The following is a 9,602-nucleotide window of genomic DNA, read 5'->3' as shown; positions in this document are numbered from 1 at the left end:
ATTGTTAATATAATGAAATAACGCAATGCTTCTGCATGTTCTTGGTACTAGGAGCTTGAAAAATGCAGTAGGGATGAGAGGTTACAAAGTGAGTTGCCACAGATGTGAACTTCGTACGTGACACCTCCACATCACACAACAAAGGGGACTGATTGATCCTTTAACAAATTGTATTTTATTCATAAGACACACACAGGCTGATCCTGCTCCCATTGCAGCAAATGGGAATTTTACTACAGACTTCAATGGGGATAGTATCAGGTCTATGAAAGTATATAGACAAGTATGCTACCTTTTGAATTTGATATAGTCCCCAGTGAAATGGCAAAGCCATCTGTTGGGGGAGAGATCAGATGCAGAAAAAAATAAGTCACCCACTACTTTTACAATGCATAAATTATATATTGGACCAACCAGGCTGTTGAAATCAATACTTTACATTAGCTAGACTGAATTTTACAGACGTATGGTCTAATCACAGTTTAAACAGAAGTCTGGAAGCCGGAAATTCCTGAGTTCTATATAAGCCTTTGCCAATGACTTCCTCTTGTGGTCTTGGTGAAGTCATTTAAACTATGGTCCCCAGTTTTATTATATGCAAAATGGGGATAATGGCCCCAATTCAGAATCTCACTTAATCACATGCTTACCTGTAAGCAACTGAGCAATCTTATCTCTGTTTAACAAAGGACTTCAGCACATGCTTAACTTTAAGCACGTGAGCAGTCCCTCTGACTTCAGATTTTGAACATGCTTAAGTGCTTTGCTGAACCAGGAATGACAATACTTATCTACATCACATGAGGTGGTGATGATTAATTAGCTAAGGTTTGTAAAGAGTTTGAAGATGAAACGTTTTAAGTAAGGATCCACCCACTCCAGCTTTCACTGAAGTCATTCAAAACTGCCAGTGATTTGAGTGGGAGCAAAATTGTGTTTGTACACTGATTTGAACATAGAAGGCACTAGACATGGATAATTACCATTAAATCTCGGTTACCATATAAAGATACAAACATATTACCCACAAAGAAGGTAATGTAATTGACACAAACAATCTCAATCCTTAGCCTTACCACTGAGCCTGCTAACCATCCTGGTGGCTAACATGGACAGTTGACGCATGTCAACTAGGATCTATATTTAGACCAACTCTTTGTGTATAGGTTCTCTGAACATCAGTCACATAAGGATTCTTCATCATTACTAGGGCCCTACCAAACTCACAGTCCATTTTGGTCAATTTCACAGTCATAGGATTTTTAAAATTGTAAATTTCATTATTTTAGCTATTTAAATCTGAAATGTCATGGTGTTGTAATTGTAGGGATCCTGATCTAAAAAGGCATTGTTATTGTAGGGGGGGGGTTGTGGTACTGTTACTTCTTACTTCTTCTTACTCCTTACTTCTGCACTGCTGCTGCTGGTGGTGGCTGCCTTCAGTGCTGGGCAGCTGGAGAGCGGCAGCTGCTGGCTGGGAGCCCAGATCTGAAGGCAAAGCCACGGCCAGCAGCAGCAGTGCAGAAGTAAGGATGGCATGGTATGGTATTGCCAACCTTACTTCTGCAATGCTGCTGGCGGGATGCTGCCTTCAGAGCTGGGCATCTGGCCAACAGCCACTGCTCTCTGGCCATCCAGCTCTGAAGGCAGCATAGAAGTAAGGGTGGTAATACTGCAACCCACCCCCTAAAATAACCTTGTGACCCCCCTTCAACTCCCTTTTGGGTCAAGACCGCCAATTTGAGAAACGCTGGTCTCCCTTGTGAAATCTGTAAAAGGGTAAAAATACACAAAAGACCATATTTCATGGGGGGGGAGACCAGATTTCATAGTCCGTGGTGCATTTTTCATGGCCATGAATTTGGTAGGGCCCTACTCATTCCTGATCTGACTGTATTGGAAAGACAGCCGTAGAGGTAAAAGTCTATTACCAACTTGCTGCACCATCTACTTCCCACTTCTGTGATCCCAGCCATGATAAAGTTATGCTACACAGAGGAAAAGTTTCTTGGAAAGAGACCTCTTCCTTAGTTGTTATTAATATACAGTCTTAAAATGCAAATAACATTTATGTGACCAAGTGCTATTGATTATCATCTTAGTTTACTCAGATGAAGTCTGCAGTGTCCTGGCTTAAACTGCATAAACAATTGGACCTCTCTGAACCTAACCCAAACCTTCACAGACCTGGCCTCCAACCTGATCATGTCTTTCCATATTCTCTTTCTAATTTGCTGTTGATAAAGAAACAAGGCTTGTGGCCTAGAAACTTAACTTTCTCTTCTAGTAGGGAACTTGAAAAAGCTAGCCAGGTAATATTACTATTTACATGGTAGCTCCTAGGGGCCTTAGGACCCTCATTGTGCTAGGGATTGTAAAGACATAACTAAGAGGTGGCTCCTGCCCTCAAGAGCCGTGTAAGCAAGGTGTCTTACTGCAAATGAAGACTTAAGCAAATATTCCTGGTGCTTTTGTGAACTAAGGGACTTTACATCCACTTATAGCCTGCAATTGCTACTGAAGAATGTCAATCAGTGGACACAAAGAGCTAATTAGACTTGCCAGTCTTGTCACAATCTGCCTAGATGGATGAGCAAGAGGCGAAGCGGGACAGAAGAGGAAGTAGACTGAAAAACTACCAGATAAACCATATCTGATGGGAGTTTTTTATGCTCTCTCTTGGCTTGTCTGTTTTTCTTCAACCCAAAATGAATCATCCTAACTGTGGAAAATGCTTTGAATGGAGGAGATTTGCTCTAATTAAGATACCAAACTGCATGGGTGTTTTTGGTTTCCTTTAGAAAGCAAAAGAATCCAGGCTTTAAGATTCACGTAAGTTGTGGTTAGCATCAATTCAAAGCTACACTGGGAGCCAGTTAGGCTGCGTGTTAACTAAAAAACAATCATCATGCAAGGACCTGTCATTCTGATTGCAAGATAAACTCTCTCACCCAATTCTAATGATCAGGTTTGCAGTATTGCCAACCCCAAATCATGACTGGCTTAAAAATCATCAGAGTTAAAACACAAGCTTTTCACTGCAACCACGAAGACTAGAAATTTACTTTTTAAACAAAATTAAAGTTGGGGGTCTCATATAGTCACATGACTCCAGTAGCTGGGGTTTTAGGAAAAAACACCAAACATTGTGAGACTTGCAATAAAATGGTGAATCTTGGCAACTTGGGGACAGATCCTGGCATGTTATTTCCTTTCTAGACTCCACGGTTGCCTGTCCCTCATATGGAAGTTGGATCAGGTCCCTATATGGAGGATAGTTCCCACTAGCGACATTTGCTGCTTCTGCAATCACATGAAACTAGCAGCAGAAGGGCATCTGCTTTGAGCACCATTCCTTTCTGCTCTTTTCCTATTACACAAGACTTACCACCAGCATCCTGGCCTTCTCCATCCTCCCACAATAAGGGGAGAGTACCTTTTGGCCCTAGTAGCCCACAAACTAAAGAAAAAAATGTAAACACTTAAAAACTTTTCCCATACCAGGTATCAAAGCTGACCAACTAAAACCACATCTAATGCCCTTCTGCCCAGCCCCCAGCTCTGCCTTGCTTTGCCCTGTGAGTACCCCTCCCCACAAACACTAATATGTTTAATGCTTTTATCCCAGTACCACATCAGGGTATGGTGTTGTGCACAGGCCTGTACTCTAAGTTGTCCAAGGTAACAAAAGTCCAACTCAGCCTCTTACATACAATTGTTTATAAAAGTCAGCCACAGTTAAAGACAGCCAGCCTGAATTAGTCCAAACAGAAAGGTCTGCAGATACCACCCAAGGACTGTGATGAGATTATCTGTGGTAAACAAAAGGAGGGTGGAATTGGAAATGGGCCAAAATTGGTGTGTTGGAAATGAGGCCTAACGGTGGATGAAATAATGAGGGGATACAACATTCTACCCACCACCCCCTTTTAAGGGCCTTACAAAAAAGAGACTTTGGAGGGAATTGTGATGCCAGGAGCAGGATGGTTGGACTGGAAGGAATGAGTTTTACCACCATGGCAGTCACCATCTCCTGGGACCCTGGGCAGAGGTGTCATTTCAGATAAATCTGGGGGTTGGGGCAAAGCTGCATCAGCATAAAACATTTTATGTGAATAAATTGTAACCTGCAGAGTCTCCTCCACCCACCCACCCCAACCTCCCCCACAAAAGTGGAAGATATAATGGAGCACGCAGACTTATGAACAGTCTGGGAGGAGACAACTGCCCCCCCTTGCTTCATAGCAAATGACGCCCCAGCCTCAGAATCCGTTGTAACACCATTGGGCCTTTATCGTCCTGATCTGAAAAGGCGTTCTGGTTAGACTGGGCCAGAGAGTGAGACCCAGATGACACAGTCACCTCCACCAGTTTTGGCTAAGTCCTGAACAACACCTGGAATGTGAGACTTGGGTTCCTGCCAGCTCCCCTCCCTCATGTGTCCTTTTCCTTCTCCACCTTATTCCTTCTATCATAGAATCATAGAATATCAGGGTTGGAAGGGACCTCAGGAGGTCATCTAGTCCAACCCCCTGCTCAAAGCAGGACACTGTTTATGAGGAGTCTGGCTTAGCCAGCCAAGAAAACTGCATCTTTTGCAACACTCCTGTGAGCCCATGACCAGAGAGGCAGCTAAAAGCACCACATTTGACAGCCTGATGCAAGTTTGCCAGATCTTGGGGTGTCTGAAAAGACAATACGCTGTACCCAGGCTTCTCCACCCTGAGGTTACAATTTAGAACTACAAGTCAGGTCCAAAGGTGGAAGCTGCATTTTCTATCTTTAGTGTTCTTTTCTCTCCCCTGCACAGGCGCTGGCTTCCTCCTTTCCCGAGGGGTGCTGAACCCCCGCTCAGCCCCAGGCCCCACCCCCACTCCACCCCTTCCCCCAGGTTCAAGCTCCCACCCTGCCTCTTCCCACCCCTGCTCCGCCCTCACCCCTTCCCACTCAGTTCTGTCCCTTCCACCAAGCATGCCCCGTCCCGGCTCCTCCCTCTCCCCCCAGGGCCTCCTGCACGCTGCTGAACAGCTGATCGCGGAGGGCAGAAGGCCCTGGGAGGGAGCAGGAGGAGTTGATTGGTGGGACCGCCAACAGGCGGGAGGCCCTTGGGGGAGGGAGAGGGGAAGGAGCTGGCTGCCGGTGAGTGCTGAGCACCCACGGAGTCGGCGTCTATACTCCCCGGCCTTTTGTGTGCGTTTGTCTTCAAGGAAGCAGGATCAGACTTAACAACAGCTCCAGCCTATCGCAATTATCTTTTTCTCTTTTCCTTCCAGAAAGGATCGTTATTACCACCTTTAGCACCCTTGAACATACTGTCAAATGGTGGTTTCCTTATATACAGTGGATACAACTACAGGGAAAGCCAATAAAGGATGCTGTTAAAATGAAAGCCTGACTTAATATTTTACATTTAAAATGCTTTTGCTGTTTTTCCCTCTTATTCTGTATATGTAATGAGGTAATAAAGATTTTAATGAAGTATTCACCATGGAACTAACAGGCCAAGATTGATGTACTCAAAACCCCGAACCTTGTTTAACTGTTTAGTGCTGTACAGTGACAGGGTCCATGTTAACACCTTTGACTCTCTGAGCCCATTTGCTCCACCAAAATTAACTCAACAGTAGCAACTGAGCTTTGTCCCTGTATGTGTTGCTAACAATAACCCCAGTGCCCCTATGAAATTGAGATATCCGCTCCTTTACCCTGGCCCTGGCTAGGCTCCATCACAAATTCTTCCATCAACTCTTGTCTTAACTCCCTCGGCAAACATACACACCACTTCTGGAGACATTGACTATTCCCCCAATCAGTATAAAAGGTGTTGGGGCAAGATGTGAGGAATAAGACTCTACACCAACTCTTGGGCTGTGCATCCAGCAGTGGGCTACAAAGGGCTACATTTGCTTGGAATAAGCATTCATCTCTTTGGGGAAGGGGCTAGGTAGAAAGAACCATTAGCATGCTAGCACTGTGGTTTGGAGGTAGAACAGGGGCTGGCCTTGTAGTAGAAATCTGCTTGTTCTCACTGCAGTTCCATAATAGTTGCAGGGAGAACAGCAAACATGGAATTACCATGTCAGATTACAGCTATATTCAGAACACACACAGCACTTCACATTCATTAATTTTACAATGCTGGGTAAAAGCATCGTTACCCCTGTTTTACAGATAGGGAACCAAGGGCAAAGTGAGATTAAGTGGCGTGGTGGTCACAGAACTAAGTGATGACACAAGCAGGACTAGAACTCAGCTCCCTGGCCAGTATCCATTTCACTGGACCACTCTGTGGCACATTTAGCTGGAAGGCAAGAAGAATGGCAGCCGGTATCAAGTGGAGTGCCCCAAGCACCGGTCCTCAGGCCGGTTTTGTTCAATATCTTCATTAATGATCTGGAGGATGGTGTGGATTGCACCCTCAGCAAGTTTGCAGATGACACTAAACTGGGAGGAGAGGTAGATATGCTGGAGGGTAGGGATAGAATACAGAGGGACCAAGACAAATTAGAGGATTGGGCCAAAAGAAATCTGATGAGGTTCAACAAGGACAAGTGCAGAGTCCTGCACTTAGGAGAGAAGAATCCCATGCACTGCTACAGACTAGGGACCGAATGGCTAAGCAGCAGTTCTGCAGAAAAGGACCTAGGGATTACAGTGGACGAGAAGCTGGATATGAGTCAGCAGTGTGCCCTTGTTGCCAAGAAGACTAATGGCATTTTGGGATGTAAGTAGGGGCATTGCCAGCATATCGAGGGACGTGATCGTTCCCCTCTATTCGACATTGGTGAGGCATCATCTGGAGTACTGTGTCCAGTTTTGGGCTCCACACTACAAGAAGGATGTGGAAAAATTGGAAAACATCCAGCAAAGGGCAACAAAAATCATTAGGGGACTGGAACACATGACTTATGAGGAGAGGCTGAGGGAACTGGGATTGTTTAGTCTGCAGAAGAGAAGAATGAGGGGGGATTTGATACCTGCTTTCAACTACCTGAAAGAGGGTTCCAAAGAGGATGGTTCTAGATTATTCTCAGTGGTAGAAGAGGACAGAACAAGAAGCAATGGTCTCAAGTTGCAGTGGGGGAGGTTTAGGTTGGATATTAGGAAAAACTTTTTCGCTAGGAGGGTGGTGAAACACTGGAATGCGTTACTAGGGAGGTGGTGGAATCTCCTTCCTTAGAAGTTTTTAAGGTCAGGCTTGACAAAGCCCTGGCTGGGATGATTCAGTTGGGGATTGGTCCTGCTTTGAGCAGGGGGTTGGACTAGCTGACCTCCTAAGGTCCCTTCTAACCCTGATATTCTATGATTCTATGAATGCCTTTTAATAAAATATGATTATGTCTATTGCTGGCTACCAAGTTGTTCTCCTTTTGCTGTTGTTCCACTTCCATATCCTATTTGAAAGAAGAAAAAAAAAAAGAACATCCAGGACCTTAAACATTTAACCTACTGATGACATCATACTGGGATAGTCATAACTTTCCAAGGACAGACTTGAAATTTCAGCTCAGCATACTTTTACACAGAACACTACTGAAGGTTTTCGGGAGCCACAATCTCCACTAAGTTAACACAACCTTAAAACCTAAACCTCTTAAGCAATGTAAAGATCTGAATTCACTTGACACACCTGGCATATTTCAGGCCTACGAACTTGCTATACATTTTATGCTGCTGGTATAAGCAGAGGGAAATGGGGGTTTTCCACTTATGAAGACCCAACTTCACTGTAAATTACAAAGATACAATCACTTGCAACACTCTTTAATGCTTATATCACACTTCCCATTTTCAAAGCATTGTACAGATATTAATCAGTCCCCCGAACACCCCCTGAGGAAGGTGGTGAGTGTTGTTATTCCCATTTACAGATGGGGAAACTGCGGTGCAGAATGATTTAGGGACTCACTCTGGACTTCATATTAAGCCAGAAAAAGTGAACTCTTAAGGTGCTCAGGTACCATGCTGATGCATCTGGTCTAAAAATTTAGAGATGAAAGATACTCGCTGGAATCACAGGTTCAAATCACACTATTATCAATTTGGTCTCTCACTTTTCCGCGGTATCATGGGTAAAGGTCCAATCTTAAAAACCTTTATTGTTTAGCCCAGACTTGAAGAAGAGCTCTGTGGAACTTGAAAGCTTGTCTCTTTCACCAATAGAAGTTGGTCCAATAAAAGTTATTTACCTGACTCACCTTGTCTCCCCCATTTATTCAGGTGAGCAGTCCCTTTGAAATCAATTGGAATAGTCACATGGGTGAGAGTATGCCGGATCAGGCCCAAACAGAGAACCTGGCAGCTTTACTGGGTGTGATGTTTTCTTGGGAGACTTTGAAAACTGAGAACCTATCAGCTTTGCACAAACAGTAAAGATCTTTCAGAGTAACAGCCGTGTTAGTCTGTATTCGCAAAAAGAAAAGGAGTACTTGTGGCACCTTAGAGACAAACCAATTTATTTGAGCATAAGCTTTCGTGAGCTACTCACTTGAGCACTAGCTCATGAAAGCTTATGCTCAAATAAATTGGTTAGTCTCTAAGGTGCCACAAGTACTCCTTTTCTTTTCAGTAAAGATCTTGTATCTCACCTTCCAAGAATGGGTGGGGTGGGATCTACTGCCCTTAGCCAAATTCAACCTCTCTCCCACTACAAGCCAGTTGCTTTATTGCATTTCAATGGTGATTGATTATAGAGATTAGATAAATAGTAAAGCTCTTGGGGATAAATGGTGCTCTATAAATGTAAAACATAATTAAGAAAGTAAGGCCATTGTTTTCTGATTTGAATTTAAAACACACTAATTTATTTATAGCTGGTTTTAATTAAAGTGAATTTAAATCTTCATACCTTCAGCTGTTAATTAAAACCCTGACTCAGAGATTTTGGAGGAGGCAGGGATATCACAGATTATGGTTTGAACAGTATAAAATACCAAGACTCCTGGCTCTCTTTTGTAATATCTATTTTTCCATTGCTATGACAGCACAGTTCTTGAAACACTATTTAATATTTTGGGATATCAAGGTTTTTAACTATTGTAGAGTAGAGACATGGTGATCATTAAATTGAAATTGAATATTCAGGCTGATCTGAAAGTAAACATCAGTTCAACTGCAATTAGGAGCCTAAGTGACCTAGGAGCACAAGTCCTATTGAAAGTCAGTAGGACTTATATATCTAAGTGATTTAGGTGCTTTTGAAAAATCTCACCCCGAACTGACTAGGACACTCACTTATGTCAGCCAAGTCTTCTGTTCTATACCTCAGGAAACAAGCTTATCTTTAGCTTTAAACCATCTATCATCTATTATTTTATATTACATGGACTAGCCCTTGAAAGCAATATGATGTTTAATTACATGTGGGGAAAACTGGCTCACAAATTTGAAATAGTTTTCTGAATGCAGTATTACTTTAAGCTTTTTTTTTTCTTTTTTTTTCAGATTATTCACAAATAGAGATGGAAATAGGGTGGGGAAATAGTCAGAGAATATTCGTTCAGATTTCAAAGTGAATTTAAATTGACTTTTTCCCTTCCATAAACATTTCATCCCATGACAATTAAAAAGACAGACGTTGGAAGGACAGTCTGATCCCTTCT

This window comes from Eretmochelys imbricata, chromosome 1 (assembly GCF_965152235.1).
Source record: "Eretmochelys imbricata isolate rEreImb1 chromosome 1, rEreImb1.hap1, whole genome shotgun sequence".
Lineage (NCBI taxonomy): Eukaryota > Metazoa > Chordata > Testudines > Cheloniidae > Eretmochelys > Eretmochelys imbricata.
Note: the sequence above shows the minus strand (reverse complement) of the source record.